This window comes from Eleutherodactylus coqui, chromosome 5 (genome assembly GCF_035609145.1).
Source record: "Eleutherodactylus coqui strain aEleCoq1 chromosome 5, aEleCoq1.hap1, whole genome shotgun sequence".
Classification (NCBI taxonomy): Eukaryota; Metazoa; Chordata; class Amphibia; order Anura; family Eleutherodactylidae; genus Eleutherodactylus; species Eleutherodactylus coqui.
This window is the reverse complement of record NC_089841.1, coordinates 228,957,752-228,982,965: the sequence shown is the minus strand read 5'-3', so window position 1 is coordinate 228,982,965 and position 25,214 is coordinate 228,957,752. Positions and strand designations below refer to the sequence as shown.

The 25,214-nt window shown below is 46.4% G+C and overlaps 1 pseudogene; it reads right to left on the bottom strand.

The window, feature by feature from the left end:
- LOC136628943 (RNA exonuclease 1 homolog) overlaps nt 1-25,214 on the bottom strand; it is a 36,514-nt pseudogene that overhangs the window by 940 nt on the left and 10,360 nt on the right.

Sequence of the window (25,214 nt, the reverse complement as noted above, 5' to 3'; positions counted from 1 at the left end):
CTGCAAGTGAGCAATAATCCTTACGTGTAAACGTGGGCAGTCATGCACTATTAGTTCAATTCTTGTTTAACACTGGGTTTTAGCCCGCATAAAAAGGTGTAGGCAAGCCCCTCAGAATTTGTTCTGCTTAGATGCAGTTCATTCAGTCTCTTGAGTGGCTGACAACTATTGAGTTTTCTTAGTTTTTATTTTCCCCTCATTAGCTAACTAGGTGCAATTTATTTTGTGCAAAAATGTCAGCCATTTTAATGATGATCTGTGTGGAAAAGGCGATTAAGGCCAGCGTCACACAGGTGATAAGACAGTGCATTACGAGCTACAAATATGACCAAATTATTAAAAAAATGGATTATACCTACCTGATAATCAGGTTTCCAGTCATCTCCACGACAGCACCAATTGAGATTGCCTCCTCCCGATAGGACAGGAACACACTGAGAGGTTAAAAGCTCCCCCCCTTCCCCACTTTCCTCAGCGGATTCTAACAAATTGCCGGGGTAGGAGCTCAACTTAAATTTTTTCCTTTTAACTGGGGTTTTTTTTTTTAAATAAAATATAATTTATATATATTTTATATTATATAGTTTCTTTTCTATCAATTTAGGGGGGGAAGGTACGGGTGCTGTCGTGGAGACTACTGGAAACCTGATCAGGTAGGTATAATCCATTTTTTCCCCCAGTCGTCTCCACGACAGCACCAATTGAGACGTACCAACTAAAGTTTCCCTAGGGTGGGATTGCTGCCGAGAGGACTTTGCGGCCAAAGGCCATGTCCTCGTCCTGCTGAACTTTTACCCTATAGTGTAACGAACGTGTGGGGTTTCTTCCAGGCTGCGGCTTTGCATATCTGCTCGACCGAAGCTGAGCTATGTTCGGCCCATGAGGATGCTACTGCCCTTGTAGAATGGGCTTTAAGAGCGAAGGGGATTTCCTTCCCGAGGGCCTTATAGGACTCTGATGGCCAGGCGGATCCACCTGGCTATGGAGCTTTTTGCTGCTTTGCTCCCTTTATTTGGGCCACTGAACTGGACGAACAAGTTGTCGTTCCGCCTCCAGTGGCTTGTCGTGTCTATGTAGCCTAGGACTGCTCTAACGTCCAGGCAGTTTAGGGTTTTTTCTTCCTCGTTTTTAGGTTTACTAAAAAATGAGGGGATTATTAGGTCTTGGGACCTATGAAAATGTGATACTACTTTTGGCATAAACGCCGGGTCCGTTTTAAATACTAATTTGGTGTCCGAGGTTTTCAGGAATGGGTGGCGAATGGACAAGGCCTGCAGCTCGCTAACCCGTCTTGCGGAGGTGATGGCTACTAAGAAAATGGTCTTGATAGTAAGCATTTTTATGGGTAGTGCTTCGATCGGCTCGAAGGGTACCGTTGTCATGGCCCTTAGGGCCCAATTAAGGTTCCAGTCTGGAAAAAGATTTATGGGCCTAGGCCGTAATCTAGTTGCTGCTGCTAGGAACCAGTTGACCCATCTGTTGTCTGCGAACTTTGTGTCACATATGGCGCTAAGGGCTGCGACCTGGACCTTCTCCAAACTTTCTGGTAGATAAGGTGGGTAGTCTTTTTTCTGCTGGACATTAATGTTTCTACTACTCTCTCTGAGAATCCCTTCTCTTTTAGTGAGGATTCCTCAAGAGCCATGCTGTTAAGTGGAGCTTGCCTAGGCTCGGATGGTTCAGTGGCCCCTGCGATAGAAGAGCTTCTCAGGTAGGGAAGGTGACTGCGTCCTGGACGCTCAATGTTGCTAGAAGACCGAACCAGCTTCTCTTGGGCCAGAAGAGAGTCACCAGGATTAGTGTGCATACCTGGGTTCTGAAATGTTGTAAGACTCTGAGGATCAACAGTATAGGAGGAAAGGCGTACACAAGCCCCTCTCCCCAGTCTTGGCCTAGGGCGTCTACTGCTGTCGGACGATCTCCTGGCCGGAGGGAGAAGAAATTGCTTACTTTGGCATTTTCCCTGGTTGCGAACAGGTCCAATTGTGGGGTCCCCCACTGGTTGATCAGGATTCTGAATGCTTTCAGGGAGAGAGACCATTCTCCTGGGTCTATTTGCCTCCTGCTGAGAAAGCCCGCTTTTTGGTTTAGCGTCCCCTTTAAATGGGTTGCCGTGATTGAGAGGATCCAGCACTCTGTCCAGTGGAAAATTTTCTGTGTGATGTTTTGCAGAGCGGGAGATCTTGTGCCCCCTTGGTGTCGTATATGGGCGACCGCGGTGATATTGTCTGACAGTATCTTTATACGCCGGTCCCGTAGCGAGTTCCCTAACTGCTGTAGGACCTGCCATACGGCCTGTAGTTCCCTGTAATTTGAGGACTATTCTTTCATCCTTTGAGGCCAGGGGCCCTGAAAGAACTGGTTCCCCACATGCGCTCCCCATCCCCAGGCGCTTGCGTCCGTTGTGATGCGAGTGGCTGGGTTTTGTAGCCAATGAACCCCTCTCCGCAGGTTCTCTGGGGATGCCCACCAACGCAGGCATCCCCCTGACAAAAAAAGCATTTTGCGGGTAAATACGCAATTTTCCATACACAATACACTGGATATTTGCACTGTATTTTTTGCCACACTGGCTACTTATGGCCGCTGAGGCTGAGGTTTCAGCTGTCTCTGGGGCTGGAGCACTCATTACTATACCGGTGCTGCAGACACCCTGCGACCTGTAGTGCTGGTTTGTTCTGGCTTCTCTCAGGTTCCTATTTTTTAAAAATTTTCGTGCTCCTGCGCTAAGCCCCGCCCCCTCCGCTCCTGATGCAGACGTGATGACGTCATCGCGCTGGACACGTGACGCGGCGCCCTGCCGTCGAAGGGCTTCCTGGAGCGCCGCGCTGTAACTTCTGCAGGGAGGACGAGGGGGACTGAGGCTCCCGCTTTGTACTCCCCATGGGCCGCCGCGGGAGGAACCTGGCTCGGGGGCTACCACCCCATGTGGCGTCCCGGGAGTAGTCTGGCTTGGAAGGGAGGACAGGCTGAGCCACTGCTCTCCGATCCGCCTGTAAATAATCCTGGCTGGCTTCTCCACCAGCCCCTCTCAGACATCCTGCCTCCTGGCAGGACAGGAAGACACTGAGGAAAGTGGGGAAGGGGGGGGGGAGCTTTTAACCTCTCAGTGTGTTCCTGTCCTATCAGGAGGAGGCAATCTCAATTGGTGCTGTTGTGGAGACGACTGGGGAAAAAAAAGAAAGTTCATACAAGTGCAATGTGGGAAAAGTCTTCTCAGCGATGCTATGTGGGAAACAAATGGCAGCATGTTCTATCTGGTTGCATGATCTCGCATTGCAGCACCCATTGTTTTCAATGGGGCAGGTCGCCGTAATCACAGGCTCCATTGAAAGCAATGGGAGAAACCACACAATCCTCTGCCACAGCTGTGACAGCCACGGCAGAGCATTCCTGGGGAATTCACAGTTTGGGGAGCGTGATTTACGGCCTCATATCACGCTCCCCATCACGTGACGCAAGGCATCTTTCACACTGGCGAGAAAAAAAACAATATTGCAGCGATATCGCGATTGTAGCACTCTTGCCAGGAGTTTCGGGGTGGGGGAACTTGAAAGGACAAAAAAAAAACCAAAAACACAAAAACAAATATGCCCGAAGATGGGGGGGCGGGTACCTGCAGAGAAGACACGTGGCGGACCTTTCTTCCTGGTCAAGGATTTCAAAATCCCCCACGCCCAGAAAAAAGAGCCTCTGATTAGCTCCCAAGTGCCGCAGCTCAGCCATTCATTGAATGGCTGTGATTGGCTCTCAAGCGCTGTGGCTCAGCCAATCGGAGGCAGCACTTTCTGGAGGCAGGAAAAGGATGCATGAAGACTGAAGATGCAAATCGCAGTAATATTTAGCAACCCACGATTCCCCTCCAACACAACCCCACCCCGCCCGTTTAAAAACGATCGTCCAACAAACCTTAACCAAATCTTTCTGGTGGAAGGTGAAAAAAGTGTAATGCCTAAGGGTTGTGTGGACCTAGCCATACAATGTACTACAGACTAGACCGCACACAATACAGAGAATGAGATGGGCTTCCTGCAGACCTTGTGAAGCTTTTAAAATTCAATAAAAGTAGTGCTTAACAAAAAAAAAAAAACTTGTATATGAGTGTTTTGTGCTTTTTTTCCCCCCTTCACTTTCAATATGTTTTTTTTCTGGAGGGGTTGATGAGATAAAGGCTAAACTACACCCTGCTACAACTGCATAAACCACTGACCTCATGACAAGTGGAAAGGAACGAACACGATTCCAGTGGACTAGTCCAAGCAGCAGCGCCTGAACCATAAGGTGTTTGCGCCAACTCAATCATTCCAAATTTTCTCTTTAGGCTTTCTAGCAGCTTAAGAGACAAGCTTACCATCATCTTGAATGATGCGACGCAGGTAGTCGGCAATTAGACTTCGTAAAGCCCTTTTATAAGGCAAGCCTAATCTATGAGGAAACACTATTGATGTATCAATTACAGTATCGTGAAAAAGCTGCAAGACAAAACACGAAAAAAACCTGTTACATTAAAGCAGTTAACCACAGGATGAAAACACTTCACGGGTAGACCGATCGAAAAAACTGTTCTGTTGCTTTGTAGTCTTTGGAACTAGCTCCACATGTAACAATAGCGAATGAAACCCACCCAAGGTCACAACTAACACATTTCGGCCAGAACATGAAGAAAGAAAAAGCTGCTCAGGTTTTAAATTTTTTATTTTTTATTTTCTACATTAAAAAAAACAAAAACCACACATGCCTAAGGCTTCATTTACACAAGCATATATCGGCCCCGTTTTCATGGCCAGCTGATATACACTGCCCATCTGATGCATTGGTTTACAATACATCAGTTCAGATGGGTGTATTTCTGTGGCATAAAAACAGACGGTCAAGATAGCACATACAGTGCACACATTCCGGTCGGGGGGGGGGAAGGGGTTTACGCCAGACGGAAAAGATATTTCAGGAACTATGTTTTGGCTGGAAACCAGCAGCTCCTATAGACTCCTATGGGAACTGATGGAGAGTTTAGCAGAGTGTCTGTTAAACTCCTTCCTCCTCTCCGCCCCTTGCCGGCTGTTTGCAATGGGAGGGGGCAGGAGCTAGATGCCAAGCTCCCGCCCTCTCCCATTGCTGTGAGCCAACAGGGGGAGGAGAGGGGGCTGGAGCTTGGCACACTAGCTCCCATCGCCGAGAGCTAGAGTGGTTGCGGAAAGCAGGAGGCAGTTTAGCAGAGCTAAACTGTCTCCCCTCCACCCAACGGTATCCCAGGCTAGGCATAGATTCGCCGCACCTGGGCCATCTGAACAGGTGCACAAACAGGAGATGCAGCCGTGACTTGGTCACGGCTGCCTCTCCTTCACACGATTTTTGGTTGTGTGTGGCCGTGAGATGGCAGACCAAAAATCGCTTGCGTTCGTGTGAAAGAGCCCTAAGGCGGCCTTCATATGAGTGTCTATACGCTGCGCCATGTGAATAATAGCATAGGAGTCAATGCATTTTATCAGATGGCCGGTGTATATACGCAGGTAAATAGCTGCGTATACGCGTGTGTGAAGACAGCCAAAAGGCTCCTTCACACAGGCGCGTTTTTTTTTTTTCTTTTCTCATGTGTTCTGGCCACGATGCGCCACAAATTACATGAGTGACAGGCAGCCACGACCAAGCCGGGGCTGCATCTCATTTTGTCACCCGTACAGATGGCTGGGGCTGCGGTGTATATGTGCCGCAGCCCAGAATACCGTCAGGCGGCTGGAGAGGGTTTAGCTCTGCTAAACTCCCACCCCCTCTCCACCCCTTGCAGTTTGCCGGCAAGGGGAGGGGGCTAGATGAGAGCTAGTGTGCACCCCCTCCCTTTGCAGGCAGCCATCAATGCATGGAAGTTTAGTAGAGCTACTGCTCAACTCCCTCCTACCTCCCTTTGCTGGCAGCTCTCATAGGCTCCCATAGGAGTCCAGAGCTATCTTTTCCAGTCAGCATAAAAGCTGGCCGGATGATTTTACGCTTAAAAAAAAAAAAAAAAAAAGCCTATCTGAACACGTGCATTGTTATCCAGCGCTTCAGATGGTTGCAAATGTTGGCCAGCTTTTTCTCACAGCAAAATTGCTGCGATAAAATGCTCATGTGAACAAAGCCTACGGACACAGACACACAATGCATTTATTCACATGGCACAGCTTCTATAGGCTCATGTCAAAGCAGCCTAAACGCTGTAAGACGCCTCTATTGATTTCAATGGGGCTTCTCAGACAAGCATTTGGGCTAAAAACGCTGTGATTTTCAAATGCTGTCTGCTCAATTTTAATGAGTTTCAGCAATTAAGTGCACCTCATTACCCATTTCAATAAACGCCATTCGAAAGTGCTGTAAAACATCGGGTTTAAAAATGCTGCGTTATTACAGACGCCTGGGTGAGAGCAGCCTAAAGCAGGTTCCATCGTTAAGGCTGCTTTTAGATGAGCCAATTCTTATGTGAACAGGCTCACGTTTAGAGCGAACGATTAGCGTTCAGTTTCGCTCAATTGAATGATCAAATCGTTCCGTCTGAAAACTTATATGAAAACACCAAAGAGGACCCATCTAAGGCTTTTTCTTACCTTAAGTGCAACCAAGTCATTTTCAAACCCATGTCCTATAAGAATGGTATCCGCACTGAATAGGTTGAGCATTATGGCCTGGACATCTCTAATGGAGGTGGTCACATTCTTCAGGTGTTCTTCTGTGACACCAGACAACCTATGTAAATGGTCAGAATAGTATTACTGGCAAGGGTCCTCAACTGGAATTTAATGATTAGGAAAAAAGTGTACAAGTCAAACAAGCCAATTATGGAGTGATTATAAGGCCTAGATGACACGTGGTCACAGGAAGACACGCAAAACCAAAATTCATCACTGTATATCAACTTAAAATTTAGTTTGCCATATAAACCAAACCTGCAGCTTCTCTCCATTTTGACTAGGACCAATACTCCCCCACATAAAGTACATCCTATAAACTACATGCTGCTTTAAAAAAAAAAAAAAAAAAAAAAATTGACAGGATAATCCCATCTTCCTATTAAATTCTTACTTGATTTAGCCTTCGTCAGGGGGCGACTGTCACCTGAGAACCCCCCACCCCAACGATACGCTGTTCTCTGGGCTGTGTTCATGCACCAAGCCAATTCCTCCAGAAAGACTGCCGTGAGAACGGAGCAGTAGCCAGGCTTTCTATTGCAGGCAAATGTCCCATTGAAATAAAGGCAAATTTTGGTTGTAATACCAAGCCTGACCACTGCAGTGAGAATGGAGCCGTCTGCTGGAATCCACTCAGTGCATAGGCATCACACTGGCCCAGAGAACAGCTGATTGGTTAGTGATTGTGGGGTTCTCCCTCACAGGGACCTCCACCAATTACATATCTTGAGGACAGGCCATTGATTGTTTATAACTGGGACAACCCCTTTAATATTTTACAGATTATACTCAAATGAGTCTCACCCATTTATATATAATTGGAGGATTATTGCACAGGTGGGTACTGTTGTACCTTGTCACTACCAGTAGCTAGGGGTGGGGGAAGAGAATCAGCAGGGAGGGGGGGGGGGGGAGGACAGAGCAGACAATTGAACCAATTGGGGGGCATGACAGGGGCGTTCTTCCTTACAAGCCCTGTCAAACCCCTAGCTTCCGGTGGTGACAAAAAGTACACTAGTACCGCACAGGTGGAAGGTACTACAGCTCCCCCATTTAGCAGTTGGTCTGCATACTGAGGGATATGTGGTGCTTCTACCTGCTCTCTTGTATCAGTACATTGCTAAGTATATGGGAGTTTTGCGATTTTTCTAGATATTCCCTTTTTCAGTGATTTAAAATTGAACGTAGCATTAGTGTGCAAAGAAAAAAAAAACAAAAACAAAACACTAGTTGATTCTACATATGCTGCAGATTTTCAAGTTTGCAGCATGCTCCGTTGTGTAAAGGCAGACTTCCCTTATTGCAGCCCTACCTTCTAGTACAGTCTACAGTATACAATCTTCTGATTTGAAAAACAGAAATGACCTTTAGCATAGATATCAAATTTATGCATTGGTTTTGCTAAATGAAAAGTTAAGTGAGACTGTCTGTGCCCATTGCAAGCAATCACAGCTTTTCTCAAGCAGCTGAGGTAAGAGAATCCTTTCGGGAGAGTCTGCCAACTTGAATGGAAGCAGATTGTTCGATGGAATCTGTCATGTTCAGTGATGAAGCCGCCTTCTACTTATTGGGCACACAGTTAAAAGGGAATGTCAGAATCAGGGGAGGAAAACCCACACGGAGTATATGTGCGGCTTCCCCAAGGTGAAGGGGTTTTGCGCTATAACTTGGAGAGCGTACGGTGGATTTTGTACCTGAACACTACAGATATGGCTTCTGCCACCGCTGTAGCAGGAAATCCCAAGTTTCATCTTTCAACAGGACGGGGCATTACCCATGTTCACAATGAAGTCAGAAGTGAGCCCAGTAGGCGAATACCCAACAGATGGATTGGTCGTGCAGGTTGGGACAATGGTGAACTTCTTCCTTAGCTTCCACGTTCTCGGGACCTTACACCTTTTGAATTTTTTCTCCTCTGGGGAAAGTGTTCAATATAGTCTAAATGCCCCCTTTACCACCCACCATGAATGATCTGTGAGTATGCATCTCAGAAGCCATTGCATCAGTCAATTCGGATCTGCTACAACATGTATGGCAGGAACTTAACTACAGGACTGATGTGTGTAAAGTGAAAAAAAAATACATTATACCTACCCGATAATCGGGTTTCCAGTAGTCTCCACGACAGCACCAATTGAGATTGCCTCCTCCTGATAGGACAGGAACACACAGAGGTTAAAAGCTCCCCCCCTTCCCCACTTTCCTCAGTGGATTCTAACAAATTGCCGGGGTAGGAGCTCAACTTAAATTTCTTCCCTTAACCAGGGTTTTTTGTTTTTTTATAAAATTATATTATGTATTTATTTATTTTTTCTCTCAATTTAGGGGGGGAAAGGTACGGGTGCTGGCGTGGAGACTACTGGAAACCCGATTATCGGGTAGGTATAATCTATTTTTTTCCCCAGTCGTCTCCACGACAGCACCAATTGAGACGTACCAACTAAAGTTTCCCTAGGGTGGGATTGCTGCCGAGAGGACTTTGCGGCCGAAGGCCATGTCCTTGTCCTGCTGCACTTTTACCCTATAGTGTTTAATGAACGTGTGGGGTTTCTTCCAGGCTGCGGCTTTGCATATCTGCTCGACCGAAGCGGAGCTATGTTCGGCCCATGAGGATGCTACTGCCCTTGTAGAATGGGCTTTAAGAGCGAAGGGGATTTCCTTCCCGAGGGCCTTATAGGACTCTGATGGCTAGGCGGATCCACCTGGCTATGGAGCTTTTTGCTGCTTTGTTCCCTTTATTTGGGCCACTGAACTGGACAAACAGGTTGTCGTCCCGTCTCCAGTGGCTTGTCGCCTCTATGTAGCCTAGGACTGCTCTCCTAACGTCCAGGCAGCTTAGGGTTTTTTCTTCCTCGTTTTTAGGTTTACTAAAAAATGAGGGGATTATTATGTCTTGGGACCTATGAAAATGTGATACTACTTTTGGCATAAACGCCGGGTCCGTTTTAAATACTAATTTGGTGTCCGAGATTTTCAGGAATGGGTGGCGAATGGACAAGGCCTGCAGCTCGCTAACCCATCTTGCGGAGGTGATGGCTACTAAGAAAATGGTCTTGATAGTAAGCATTTTTATGGGTAGTGCTTTGATCGGCTCGAATGGTACCATTGTCATGGCCCTTAGGGCCCAATTAAGGTTCCAGTCTGGAAAAAGATTTATGGGCCTAGGCCGTAATCTAGTTGCTGCTGCTAGGAACCTGTTGACCCATCTGTTGTCTGCGAACTTGTGTCACATATGGCGCTAAGGGCTGCGACCTGGACCTTCAGGGTGCTTGGAGAGAGGCCCATCTCTAGGCCCCTCTGCAAGAACTCTAAGATTAGAGGGATGCCCGGGATCGAATCCCCGCGATCCCTTCCCTGTCTCCATGAGGAAAACCTTCTCCAAACTTTCTGGTAGATAAGGTGGGTAGTCTTTTCTGCTGGACATTAAGGTTTCTACTACTCTCTCTGAGAATCCCTTCTCTTTTAGTGAGGATTCCTCAAGAGCCATGTTGTTAAGAGGAGCTTGTCTATGCTTGGATGTTTCAGTGGCCCCTGCGATAGATCTGTCCAGGTAGGGAAGGTGACTGGGTCCTGGACGCTCAATGTTGCTAGAAGACCGAACCAGCTTCTCTTGGGCCAGAAGGGGGTCACCAGGATTAGTGTGCATACCTGGGTTCTGAAATATTGTAAGACTCTGGGGATCAACGGTATAGGAGGAAAGGCGTACACCAGCCCCTCTCCCCAGTCTTGGCCTAGGGCGTCTACTGCTGTCGGCCGATCTCCCGGCCGGAGGGAGAAGAAGTTGCTTACTTTGGCATTTTCCCTGGTTGCGAACAGGTCCAATTGTGGGGTCCCCCACCGGTTGGTCAGGATTCTGAACGCCTCCAGGGAGAGAGACCATTCTCCTGTGTCTATTTGCCTCCTGCTGAGAAAGTCTGCTTTTTGGTTTAGTGTCCCCTTCAAGTGGGTTGCCGTGATTGAAAGGATCCGGCCCTCTGCCCAGTGAAAGATTTTCTGTGTGATGTTTTGCAGAGCGGGAGATCTTGTGCCCCCTTGGTGTCGTATATGGGCGACCGTGGTGATATTGTCTAAAAGTATCTTTATATGCCGGTTCCGTAGCGAGTTCCCTAACTGCTGTAGGACCTGCCATACGGCCTGTAGTTCCCTGTAATTTGAGGACTATTCTTTCATCCTTTGAGGCCAGGGGCCCTGAAAGAACTGGTTCCCCACATGCGCTCCCCATCCCCAGGCGCTTGCGTCCGTTGTGATGCGAGTGGCTGGGTTTTGTAGCCAATGAACCCCTCTCCGCAGGTTCTCTGGGGATGTCCACCAACGCAGGGATGTTTTCACCATGCTTGGGATGTACATTCTTGTCCCTAGAGAGGACTGCCTCTTGTCCCACGTGGATAGGACTGAGGCTTGCAGAGCTCTGGTGTGAGCCTGGGCCCATGCCACTCCTGGAATGCATGACGTCAAGCTTCCCAGGAGAGACATGGCTTCCCGAATTGTGCATAATCGTCTCCGTGGAAGGTCTTGCCTACCCGAGGGAAAAAAATACAAAAAATCCGCCGGTTAGTCAGGAGCATTGCGATTCTGAGTTCAGCGTTATTCCCAGAAACATCTTCTGCTTGTCGGGATCTAGGCTGGATTTTTCCCAGTTTATGATCCATCCTAAGGATTGGAGAAGTTCTAGCACTATCCCCAGGTGTTCCGTTAGGAGTTCTCTGGACTCTGCTATTATTAGAATATCGTCCAGGTAGGGTATTAGGACCGACTTCTTCCTCAGGTAGGCGGCTACCTCTGCCATAATTTTGGTGAAGATTCTGGGTGCTGAGGAGATCCCGAAGGGCAGGCATCTGAATTGATGGTGCTCTATTCCCTTGCCCATATCCACTGCGAACCTTAGGTATTTCCGGGACCCCTCGTGGATCGGTACGTGGAAATAAGCATCCTTTAAAATCGATGGATGCCATGTAGGCTCCTTTGGGAATCAACTTTATCGTTGAGGAGATGGACTCCATCTTGAATTTTCTGTATCTGATGCAGGTGTTCAGAGGTTTCAGGTTCACTATCATCCGCTGCTTCCGTTTTCTTACTAGGAAGAGCCTGGAATAATGGCCCTGGGTTTCCTCGTCTTGCGGTACGGGGGATATTGCATTTAGTTGTTGCAGGTCCCGAACGCTTTGCCTTAGTAGGGGTAACTGTTTGGAGCCTCCCGTGATAATGAATTTTCTTCTGGGGAGGGACACCAGCTCTATCCGGTATCCCTGCTCTAAGATCTTTGGGATCCATGGGCCTTCGCAAATCGCGGCCCATTGATCCACAAAGCTCCCTAGCCTTGCCCCTACGGGGATGGCGTCAGTCTCTGCTTTGGCTCCCCCTGGTGGGGGTTAAAGAGGATGTTCCTTCCTCTGCCCCCCTTGGGGGTAACTCCAGCGGCCTGTCTTTCCCTTGCCTCGGTAGGCCTCGGGCTGTTGCACTGGGGTCCGGAAGAAGGTCTTCCCTCTCTGGCTTTTCTTCCGGGAATCCCTTCTTTTTGTCGACCGCCTTCTCTAGAATCTTGTCTAAGTCCTGTCTGAACAAAAACTGGCCGTAGAACGGGAGGGCACATAGCTTATTTTTTGAGGCTAGGTCGCCTGACCACGATTTCAGCCATAACACTCTTCTGGCTGAGTTAGAGCAGGCTGTAGCTTTCGCCGGGAGTTTGACAGTTTCGGCCGCGGCGTCCGCTAGGAAATTTGTTGCCATACGCAGGATCGGAAGGGAATTTAGAATCTGTTCCCTCAGCGTCTTATTGGTTAGGTGTAGCTCCAGCTGATCTAGCCATACCCCCAGAGTCCGCGCCACACAAGTGGCTGCGATCCCTGGCCTAAGTATGTTTGCCGCTGCCTCCCATGATTTCTTTAGAAGGCCCTCCGCCTTGCGATCCATGGGATCTTTTAACTGTGCGGCGTCCTCAAAGGCCAGGGTCGTCCTCCTGGCTACTTTGGCCACCGGGACGTCTACCCTAGGTACTTCCTCCCAGCTTGCGCAGACTTCCTCCTCGAATGGGTACCTTCTTTTTTTGTCTTTTTTATCCCGCTGACAAACAAAGCATTTTTGCGGGTAAATATGCAATTTTTCCCATACACAACATACTGGATATTTGCATTGTATTTTTTGCCGTACTGGCTACTTACGGCCACTGAGGCTGAGGCTTCAGCTGTCTCTGGGGCTGGAGCACTCATTTCTGTACCGGTGCTGCAGACACCCTGCGACCTGTAGTGCTGGCTGTTCTGGCTTCTCTCAGGTTCTTATGTTTTTTTAAATTTTCGCGCTCCTGCGTTAAGCCCCGCTCCCTCCGCTCCTGATGCAGACGCGATGATGTCATCGCGCTGGACACGTGACGCGGCGTCCCGCCCCCCGCCGTCAAAGGGCTTCCTGGAGCGCCGCGCTGTAACTGCTGCACGGAGGACGAGGGGGACTGAGGCTCCCGCTTTGTACCCCCCATGGGCCGCCGCGGGAGGAACCTGCGGGGGTTACCACCCCATGTGGCGTCCCGGGAGTCGTCTGGCTTGGAAGGGAGGACAGGCTGACCCACTGCCCTCCGATCCGCCTGTAAATAATCCTGGCTGGCTTCTCCACCAGCCCCTCTCAGAGATCCTGCCTCCTGGCAGGACAGGAAGACACTGAGGAAAGTGGGGAAGGGGGGGAGCTTTTAACTTCAGTGTGTTCCTGTCCTATCAGGAGGAGGCAATCTCAATTGGTGCTGTCGTGGGGACGACTGGGGAAATAGGGGTTCACAACCATCCCCTGATGTGGTAAACAGTTTTGATGTTGTGCAACAAACTTTGAATTTCTGTTTCCAGTGATATTAAACATGTTATCAGCATTACATTTGATGACACTCAGAATATCACTTGTATTTATCCAATTGTGAAGTAACCTTGTACATGTAGCCACTCTTGTGGTGCTGCAGTGAAGTCATCGACTACCAACAGCGCCTCTGCATCCAAATGCCTGACATCAGTGAACAAGGGGGTAGCCGGTGACATTACTGCAGTGCCAGAAAGCAAAGACTGATGGCAGTGGAAAGGGTGAGTTAGTTTTTTTTATCATTTTAAAATTCACAGCTTTCATTAAATGCATGAGTCTCAGAAAACCCCTTTAAACAGCAAGCAATATGTGGAAACTGCTGGAAGAGTCAGTCCCTTTCCCCGGCTGTCAATACCCACCTCACCACCATCTTCAGGCTCTCCCTGACCTCTGGCATTTTCCCCCATCTCATTCAAACACTCCATCATATCCCCCCCTCCCCCCTTGAGTCTCCTTCGCTGGCCCTCTCCTCTCCCCTTCCTCACTGTTGGAGTGCCCCAGGGCTCGGTCATTGGTCCCCTCTATTTACATAGCCCCAATTGAATAAGCCATCTGCAAATTCAGCCTCCAATACCATCTCTACGCTGACAACACCCAGCTATACACCTCTTTCTGTAACATCTCTCTGCACCCTTCATCCAAGACATCACCGACTGTCTGTTTGCTCTAACACTATGTCCTCCCTCTTTCTCAAACTTAACCTCTCAAAAACTGACCTCCTTGTCTTTCTGCCCTCAATCAGCAGACCCCTCAATCAGCAGACCCCTCAATCAGCAGACCCCTCAATCAGCAGACCCCTCAATCAGCAGACCCCTCAATCAGCAGACCCCTCAATCAGCAGACCCCTCAATCAGCAGACCCCTCAATCAGCAGACCCCTCAATCAGCAGACCTCTCCTCCCCCCCCCCCCCCCCCCCCCAACATCTCAATATCAGTATCTGGCACCGCCGTAATCCCCAGACAGCACGCCCGCTGCCTTGGAGTCACACTGGATTCTGACCTGTCCTTTCCTCCCACATCCAACCTCTGCCCCAAGCATGCCTCCTGCACCTCTATTGCTAAAATCTGGACATTCCTAACCATGGACATGCTCAAGACTCTCGTTGTCGCCCTCATCCACTCCCGACTTGACTACTGCTGTTCATTGGCCTTCTCCGCACCAGACTCTTCCCTCTCCAATTCATACTAAATGTGGCAGCTAGGCTCATTTTTTTATCCAGTAGTTTCTTAGACGTCTCTGCATTATGCCATCCACTGCAGAACAAAATTTCAACTGCTCACCCTCACAGCTCTCCACAGCGCAGCACCACCATACATCACTTCCCTCCTGTCCATACACCACCCAGCCCACACACTCCGATCTGCTAACACTCAGACTAAATACCCCTCTGATACAAACCTCACATGCTTGCCTCCAGGACTTTACTAGAGCAGCACCCATCCTCTGGAACACTTTACCCCCAAAGCATCCGGATAATCCTTGATGCTCGAAACTTCAGATACGCCCTAAATGCACCTCTTCAGCAAGGCATACCAAATCTCCTGACCTAGTACCCCTGCCCCTCCCCACACCTTCCACCCTGACCATCGAATATGACCTCTACCCCTGTACCTCCTTACTGCCCCCACCTTGTTTGCTTCCTAACAGATTTCCACATGTAATTCTCATAAGCCACAGGGGAACACAAGCAGCAGCTCCCACCTCTACCTCCTGTATCACCTCCACCCCTTTGTTTCAAACTAATTGTATACCACATGCAATTGTTGTATTGTCTGCAATGCTTAAACAGGCCAGGGAATAATTTGGCGCGATACAAATAAAGATTATTATTAAAGTCAATAAATCTCACTCAGACACATTGCGTACAATCAAGTCATTATAGTTGGGCTTAGGAACACTTAATAGAAGTCATGTCAAGACAGTAAGCATTAAAATGTATCCATACCTGGTGTTATGGTCTATAATTTCATTATCAGGCTTAACAAAAGTGTCATAAACCACCTGCAAGCTAGGATCGACCACTGTGACTCTGGTAAGTTCAAGGCCATGAGTTGTGTAGCACTGTATACAGAAGACAACAATCAAAAGACATGAACTAAAGCAACGAGCTTTACAGGTTCTACTTCATTGTTTTTGATTACCATTTCACAATCCACAGAAAATACTCCAGGATTTCCATCTGAAGGTTGAAGTTTGACAAAAGTCTTTATAAATCCATCCAGATTTTCTTTATGCCCATCGTGCACATGGAGCTTCAGAGGGGAGACACATTGTTTAATCAGTTTTCAAGTAAACCGTGTGCCATCCACAGCTCACAATTGCAACTTTTTCAACACCCCATCTTGGTTTGTGACAAGGTCTTCCAAGTCACCGACTACACACAATGGAGCCATAATGGGTGCATGTCCCCTCCAAAAAGATTTCTGAATCTTACTGGGAGGGATAAAGAGAAAAGGCTGGGTATACATGGACCAAGTCTTGTGTAGCAGTAAATATTCGGCTAGACAGCACACGAGCTGCATGAAGCAGATTATACTTATGTAACATTAACCTAAAAAGTGTGTTTACTACAATGCAGAAGAGCTGTAATGCACACGGCTTTCGCGTAAGCTGAACTGTGACATATCCAGTAATTTGACCTGAATCCTAAAGCTGTCCATGCGCCCAAGATAAGTCAGTCCAGCCCAATTGATTCTCCATCAATGCTAGATTTCAGGAGGAAGCTTAGTAGACTAGTTGGATTTTAACAAGCACGATCCTCAGGTTTTAATGGAGTAGCAAACAAGAAAAAAGCTCAACCCTTTGCGCTACTCTTTGCTTCCACCTTTTCCCTATGACTATCCATAGGTGTTAGAGTAGCGCAAAGGGTTGAGCTTTTATCTTGTTCGCTCCACTATTGTTTTTCCGAGGCTGAATACCCCAGACCCCTGCCCCTTGCTGCTCTCCTGACTTGATTGGGATCTTACACCTGAGGGAATACAAGGCTGAAGTGGACCTTTTGGTGTGGTGTTCAGTCTTACGACGGACCCCACTCATTTCTGGATTTCCATAGACAAATCTTCACCAGTATTCCCTTTTTTTCTTTATCTGTGGAGCGCAGTTACCTCATTATAACACTATCAGTTTTAATGGAGGAAAGGAGAAATAAGTTGTGCTTACATTTATTGGTGGAGTCTGGTTGAAGTAGCTGTCAGAACTAAGACTAAACGGCCTGGTATCGTGGGTCGTAAGTTTGTGTAAGTGCAAATTTCAGTAGAAATAACCTGTAATGGTTTCAAAGTGAAACTCACTAAATTTGGCAGAGAACAACATCTTACCTTCGCCATCTGACATCCTGGTGCCCCTACAGCTGCTTCACAACAACTGTAACGCGTTTCCATTCCACCCGGGACTTTAATTTTAAATCAGAAATATTTAATGAATTGCAGGCATTTTACCCTCTAGCTTTACAGATTTGACAAATGAGAACATTGCCAACTTACCTCGGTGTTTCAAAACTTTGCCAGAGTGATAGGTGCACTCTTCTTTACGTACATGTTTTCCTTGAAGCGTTACAGAATAGGTCTCTCCACACCTGCAGCACACCCGTCTTAATGCTACGAAGAACAACAATTTTAGGGACATTTAGGATACAATACACTTGTGTGAAACTGTCCTCCTGAAAATGTAATGCAGCACTATGCCAATTCAGTACAAGCTTGTACCATCCAGTTGGGGGGGGGGGGGGGGGGGATGGGATTTAAACCTAAAAAAGATGCCATTCATGTATTATAGACTTTCATAAGCACTCATCATGTTTTATATCTCACAAGACAGATCTTGTGAGATATAAGATATGGGAGGAGGGAGAATATAAGACTGAACTGGATGGACAGAGGTCTTTTTTCAGGCTTACCTACCAGATTAATATATCTGGTTTAGACATTAGTTAATTGGTTTGCCAAGTTAAACATTTTTTAATTAGTGCTCCCAATGTCAACACATAATAGATTCCATACTCACCTCTCCCAGGTTCCCACAGCGCCAGCCTTCCTTCTGATGGGTTTACAAGCTGCAGTAGCCTGTGTAAGGGATGTCAGACTGCCGGTCAACCACAGGCCACATGGAGGTCTGTTAATGGGTTCAGCAGGCCAACATCCCGTTCAGACACTCTGCAGCCTGAACGGACCCAGTGCAGTGTGTGGAACAAGCACATTTAGAAGAATTAGGTTTTGACGTGAGAAGAGACAAAACATATATATACATACATACATACATACATACATACACACACACATACTATATATAAATAAATAAATAAATACACTCGACAACTCCTTCTGTGCAGCAGATCAAAAATTGTGATTAAAAGCACAGCCAGAGCTATACTGATGACTTACAATCACTGCCTATAGCTTTATTTACTGTGCCATGAATTACAGCACTGCCAGGTTTATCTGGGTGCGGCCTCGGATATCCATTCTCTATTAACTGGTCTTCAGAGAGAAGATAGTCTTTCAGCAAGTTGTACAGATTAGACCCAGCAAGTTCTGAAAGGAAAGGGTAAAAAAAAATTAAATACAAACAACTTTAGCCTTTTTGCTTGAGTCATCATTCTCAATAGTTTAATAAAATTTGCTTCCTAAGGGGTCCACTGCAAGGCGTACTGCTACGTATTACATAGGTGTGCCATAGATTACAAGAGAGGCTTAAACACATGGGTCTGAGCAACACTACAGTTTAAACTCGACAGCAGTTCTGCACACACAAACATATCTATCCTAACTCTCCCCTAGCTTGTTTCTTACTCTTTCTTCCCAAATCATGGCCACTCTATGTTGCACCTTCTTTTACATATGATAGATGGAGTAAAATCTTTGATATTGCCATTCTGGAAAAAACAAGGTTTTTTCCCCCCCTCGCAACCATCACTCAATGGCTTAAGTCTTGGACAAGACGTATCACTTTTACTCTAACCTCAACATTTTCACTTTATGCGCCAACTCTAGGTGGACTTTCAAAAATGTGTTCGCACAGTTAGCCTGAGGCCGTCTGCTGTTTCAACTGGTTAGTGCAATGGCTAGAATATTCACTATTCACCTTACACACATTCTATGTCAAAGTCTTAGAGTTCCTTGGCATTTCCCTCGATGCTGTCAATTCCGTTTAAAGGACCACTCCAGTGATTTTTTTTCTTCTTTCATTTCATTATATAGTTATCTGCCCCAGTATAACATTAATTACATACACACAATCACATGGATTTATTGTCTAGTCAGTTTCTGTTTGTGTGATGCTGTTGCATGGATCTATCACTAATACGCTTGTGGGTAGACAGGAAGTCCTGTCAGTTATGGATTATGCTCACACAGCTGCTGTCACACAGTTATAATAGAGGCGATCACAGCTCATCATCCTGACTGCATACTTCTGATATGCAGCTTATTTAGGTGAATGAGGAAGAATTAAATTCTCCCACCTCTGTAGGTACAATGTTATAACCCTAGCTAACGCTGGGTCGATTGCATCTTGGGATAGAGGTTTTTTTCCCCCACTGGCACTACCACCAACATAGCCCTTTGCTACAACTTGGGTGGCAAATCTATATATATAAAATTGAATGTATGTCTGTCTGCGTGCGTGTCTGCGTGTCTGTTTGTCCTTTATGCGCTACTACACCATTCATCCGATCGCCATGAAACTTTGGGAAGTTGTTAAGTACACTCCTGGGAAGATTATAGGCATAGTACAAATATCCTACGATAAATGGCGCGCGTGCGAGCGTCGTCGACAGTTACGCCCCCCCCCACGTAGATCGTTCGATTTCCATCACTGCCACTAATTCTCTCACTTCCCAATGTCGTAGAAACATGAAATTTGGCACGAGCATTGATTATGTCATAAATAGGAAAAGCTAATGGGTCCCAACTCGATTATTCAATTGTAAGCGCCAAAGAATTAGCGTCCAAATTTTACGTACGGAATCTAATTTTCTCGCTTCCCAATGTCATAGAAACGTGAAATTTGGCACAGGCATTGAATATGTCATAAATAGGAAAAGCGAATGGGTCCCAACTCGATTATTCAATTCTATGCGCCAAAGAATTAGCGTCCAAATTTTACGTACGGAATCGAATTCTCTCGCTTCCCAATGTAATAGAAACGTGAAATTTGGCCCGAGCATTGATTATGTCATAAATAGGAAAAGCTAATGGGTCCCAACTCGATTATTCAATTCTATGCGCCAAAGAATTAGCGTCCAAATTTTACGTACGGAATGTAATTTTCTCACATAGAAACTTGAAATTTGGCACGAGCATTGAATATGTCACAAATTGGAAACGCTAATGGGTCCCAACTCGATTATTCAATTCTATGCGCCAAAGAATTAGCGTCCAAATTTTACGTACGGAATGTAATTTTCTCACATAGAAACTTGAAATTTGGCACGAGCATTGAATATGTCACAAATTGGAAACGCTAATGGGTCCCAACTCGATTATTCAATTCTATGCGCCAAAGAATTAGCGTCCAAATTTTACGTACGGAATCGAATTCTCTCGCTTCCCAATGTAATAGAAACGTGAAATTTGGCAGAAGCATTGATTATGTCATAAATAGGAAAAGCTAATGGGTCCCAACTCGATTATTCAATTCTATGCGCCAAAGAATTAGCGTCCAAATTTTACGTACGGAAACTAATTTTCTCGCTTCCCAATGTCATAGAAACTCAAAATTTGGCACGAGCATTGAATATGTCATAAATAGGAAAAGCTAATCGGTCCCAACTCGATTATTCAATTCTATGCGCAAAAGAATTAGCATCCAAATTTTACGTACGGAATCGAATTCTCTCGCTTCCCAATGTAATAGAAACTCGAAATTTGACACGAGCATTGATTATGTCATACATAGGAAAAGTTAATGGGTCCCAACTCGATTATTCAATTTTAAGCGCAAAACAATTGGCGTCTGAATTTTACGTACGGAATCGAATTTTCTCGCTTCCCGATGTAATAGAAACTTGAAATTTGGCACGAGCATTGATTAGGTCATAAATAGGAAAAGTTAATGGGAAGTTGTTGAGTGCACTCCTGGGAAGATTATAGGCATAGTACAACTATCCTACGATAGGTGGCGCGCGTGCGAGCGTCGTCGACAGTTATGCCCCCCAGACAAAGATCGTTTGATTTCCATCTCAAGCACAAAAGCAAAAGGCATTACCAGCAACGGGATGAGTGTTCAACTACAAAATGATGCATCCGCCGAACGTATCACAAGACAATTCCTGGATATTGAGAATGCTGAGGTAAAATAAAAGCTGTGCTGTGATTGGTTGCTATATATTATACCGCTGAGGTAAAATGAATGCTGCGCTGTGATTCGTTGCTATTTTTTATATTGCTGAGGCAGAATAAAAGTTGCGCTGTGATTGGTTATTTCTCTTACTGCTGACGTAACATGAAAGCTGCGCTGTGATTGGTTGTTATATATTATACCGCTGACGTAACATGAAAGCTGCACTGTGATTGGTTGTTATATTTTATACTGCTGAGGTAACATAAGCTGTCCTGTGATTCGGTGTTATATATTATAAAGCTGAGGTAACATGAAAGCTGCGCTGTGATTGGTTGTTATATATACCCTGAGGTAACCTAAAAAAGCTGCGCTGTGATTGGTTGTTATCTAGATATATAAAAACGAATGTATGTCTGTCTGTCTTCGCAGCAACGCGCGACGGGTAAGCTAGTCTGAAATAAAGATTAAAGAGCGTTTTTGCAAATAAATCTCAGACTGTATGACCGTTGTCACTTTATTTTTGACACCTTCTAAAGGTGACCTAGTCTTAAGGAGGTTTTTAAAGAGGGGAAAGAAAAACACTTGACCTTAAGGCAGACATATCCACTTGGCATAAAGAAAGGTTTACCTACCATTTTTAGCAGCTTGTTTTTTTGATCCACTTTTCACCTTTCTGCTGCCCGACCTCTGCAAACCTAAAGATTTCCCCAAAAATTTAGAAAACAGATATTACACCGAATTACCAGCCAGCATTACATGAGTGCTCCAGTTTTACTGATATTGCTGGGCTCCACCTGCAAGCACAGGTGCAGCCCAGCAATTAACACTATTACATGAATGCTGCCAGTGGTGCAAGCACATTTACACAACATTTCTGCAGGCTTGGCATGGTGCGTTTACATGAAAATTTGCGTAATTTAGGTTTTTGTTTGCACACACAAGTCATGCTCAAAAAACACTGGCATGCCCAAAAGATGGCAGAAATTTCCTGCCCACAGTAAACACCCATAAATAGGTCTTTAAGACAAATTACTGCACAAACGCTGTGTATACACATGAACTTGCGTCATGTATGCACATTGCCATTGACTTCTATGGGCACTTTTAGTGCACATCAAAATAGAACTTGGCTCCACCCACATCCCACTCCTTGTCCACAGCCAGTAATGTGAGGAGGAGGGACTGGTCGACGCTTGGCTCTGCCCCCACCCCGCCCCCCTCCTATTGCAGAGAGCCAGGGGGAGGAGAGGACAGGTGAGCCTGCATGGGGGAGGAGAGCAGAAGGAGGGAGTTTAGCAGCAACGCTGCTAAACTCCCTCTCACCTGCAGCCGCTGGGAGGAGTCAATGCAGCGGCCAATGTATTCCGGCCCAAAAGATAGTTCCAGGACTATCTTTTGGGCCTGACGTAAAAACGCCCGGAACTTTTACGTCCCAAGAATACAGCCATGTGATCTGATGCATTGGCATCCAATGCATCAGACCAGAGTAAATCAGCTCGTGGGAAAGAAGCCTTTCTGAGATCAATCAAATGCTTTTTTTCTTCACATGACTAAAATGCGTACATGTGAATGAACTCACCAATGGATGCTATTCACTGTGTATTGCACGTGTAATGCGTTGTGCAAATACACTGAACAAGCCCTTAGTGTGAGAGCTTTACATGTCAGATAGGAGAGACTCATCGTATGGTCAGTTACATCTTCCCCTCATTCAAACATGCCATCATATCCCCACTGCATATGAAACCAACCCTTTACTCAACTGATGCTGCCAACTACCGACCCATCTCCAACCTCCCCTTCCTCTCCAAACTATTAGAACACCTGGTTTACTCCCACCTTATAAACCAATCTCTCAGAAAACTCTTGACCCCCTACAGTCTTCCACCCTCTACACGCTACAGAAACCGCCCTGACTAAAGTTTAAAGTGTTAAACGACCTTCTGACAGCTAAATCAAAGGGTGACTACTCCCTACTGATCCTCCTAGACCTCGTCACAGCATTCGACAGTCAGCCACAAACTCCTCCTCGATATGCTTCTCTCCATCAGCCTGAGGCTGCCTTCACACAGGCGTATATATGCAGCCATTTACCTGTGTAAATACACCTGGCCAGCTGAATGAATGCAACTGCGTACTTACACAGGTAAATAGCTGCATATATACACTCGTGTGAAGGCAGCTTAAAGGACACAAAGATTTGGCTGTTCGTAACATCTCTATGCTGACAACACCCAGTTATAAATTTCATCCCGTGACATCACAGCACCACTCCTTCAGAATGCCACCGACTGTCTGTCCACTGTCTAATACTATGTCCTCTCTACCTAAAACTACCCAAGCTAAGCACCACCCCCTTCCATTGCAAACAGCTGGAGGGGAGGAAAGAGGTGGTGAGCCGGTGAGAAAAGGGGCAATGGCATGTCAGCCTAGGCGTCTATGTGCCAGGCCCATGCCATCTGAATGGGCACACAAACATTAGATTTGTGCGCCCGTTCACGCATTAGATCGTAGCATATATAGACAGGTCGTGAAAATGGCAGCCGATATACGCTTGTGCGAAAGAGCTCTTAAGGAGGCTTTTCTGCTTTTTGTTCTAACAGTGCCACATGACGGTTCTTCTGGAAGTGAGGCTCTGGAATAGGGGGAGCACTTGTGTAAATTAGCCTGCTACAGGTGGCAACTCTGGTCCAGTAGTGGGGGCACCAATTCCCATACAATTTTTCAGTAATTCCCAGGAAGGCATTCTGGGAGACCAATTTTCCCCTTGTAAATCTTGAACTTATGGGTGTACTCTGATGTACACTCGCACAGCTTATACATTTTCATGCCATATTGTGCCCTCTTATTGGGCAGGTACTGGCAGGATTGAAGCCTCCCTTTGAAATGTACCAGGGACTCTTCTACAGAATTCCCCCCCCCCCCCCCCCGAGGGGGGGGGGGTGTAAATCAACAAACTTATAAAAATACTATTACCGGCCTGGTTTTATATAAAGTGATCATAGTTGGTGTCAATTAGTGATGCACTGTTAAATATGTTAGCAGCCATCACTACAGAGTCAATGCGATTGCCACTGGCAACACTAAACACAGAATGTAGGTTTACATCCTGAGGGCACCAAGTAGCATGCGCATATGACAAAACTTACGTCCTGTGGCGCTTCGGGGTTAAGGATAATGGGACTAGCAATCACCCAGTGCATTTTTTATATAAATGCCTTCCTTATTAGAAAGCCAAGTTTCACTTACCAAGTTGTACACTTCGCTGATCTCTTAATTTTTTAAGGCTGTTGACTGCTATATTAAGATACATATTCTTACTCCCACATCTCTCATAAATGGACTTTTCTTCGGTCAAGGCCTAGATTAATAAAAAAAAAAAAAAGGGTGCACAAGTTTCATTACAAAGTGCATTTACAGTTAATTGTTCAAAATGTGATGTGCTTCAGGGCTTATTCAGACATCCGTATATCGGCCAGGTTTTCACACCCGTCCGATATACACTATCCCTCTCTGCAGGGGAAGACGGCGGGCCGGGAGCAGTGCACTAAGCTTCCACCCCCTCTCTGCCACTTGCCACTATTTGAAATGGAAGGGTGCGGAACTTTGCTCTGCCCCTGCCCCTCCCATTGCAAACAGTGGCGAGAGGCAGAGAAAGGGTGGAAGCTCAGTGCACTGAGCTCCCAGCCCGGCCTCTTGCCCTGCAGAGAGGGATAGTGTATAAAGGGATAGTGTATATCGGACGGGTGTGAAAACCCGGCCGATATACGCAAGTCTGAATAAAGCCTCAGGAACAATATTAACATGTATTAAGGAGGTTTGCTTATTTTTGTGCTGAGAATTCTGGATATAGTCTTAACTTTTTAAAAATATTTTTAAAGAGTCAGTGGGCAGAAATAGTTGTAGCTGGAATGAGGAACAAGTTTAAAAAAAAAACAAAACAAAAACACAAAAAACTGACATTCACTCGTTTCCTTATGTGAACGATAAATTGGTCTAAAAGCACCCTTAAAGGGGTGGTCTCGTGAAAACCAAGTGGGGGTATACACTTCCATATGGCCATATTAATGCACTTTGTAATGTACATCGTTATTCCACTTACCTTGCTCCGTTGCTAGCGTCCTCGTCTCCATGGTTCCGTCTAAATTCGCTGGCAGCTTGCTTTTTTAGACGCGCTTGCGCAGTCCGGTCTTCTCCTTTTCAGCACGAGCCGCTTCAGTGTGCTCCCCGCTACAGCTCTTCTGCGCATGCGCAGACGAGCTGTCACTGCTCGGGAGCGCGCTGGAGCGGCCATTCTGTACCTTCCTCTGTTAGAGGAAGGTGCAGAGCCGCCCAGCTGTCCGGAGAAGCCGCCCAGCTGTCCTGCCGTCCAGGTAAGTGATGGGCCGGGGGGGGGCTGCCGCTGTCGTCGCTGCCGCTGTGATGGGGGGGCTGTCGCTAGA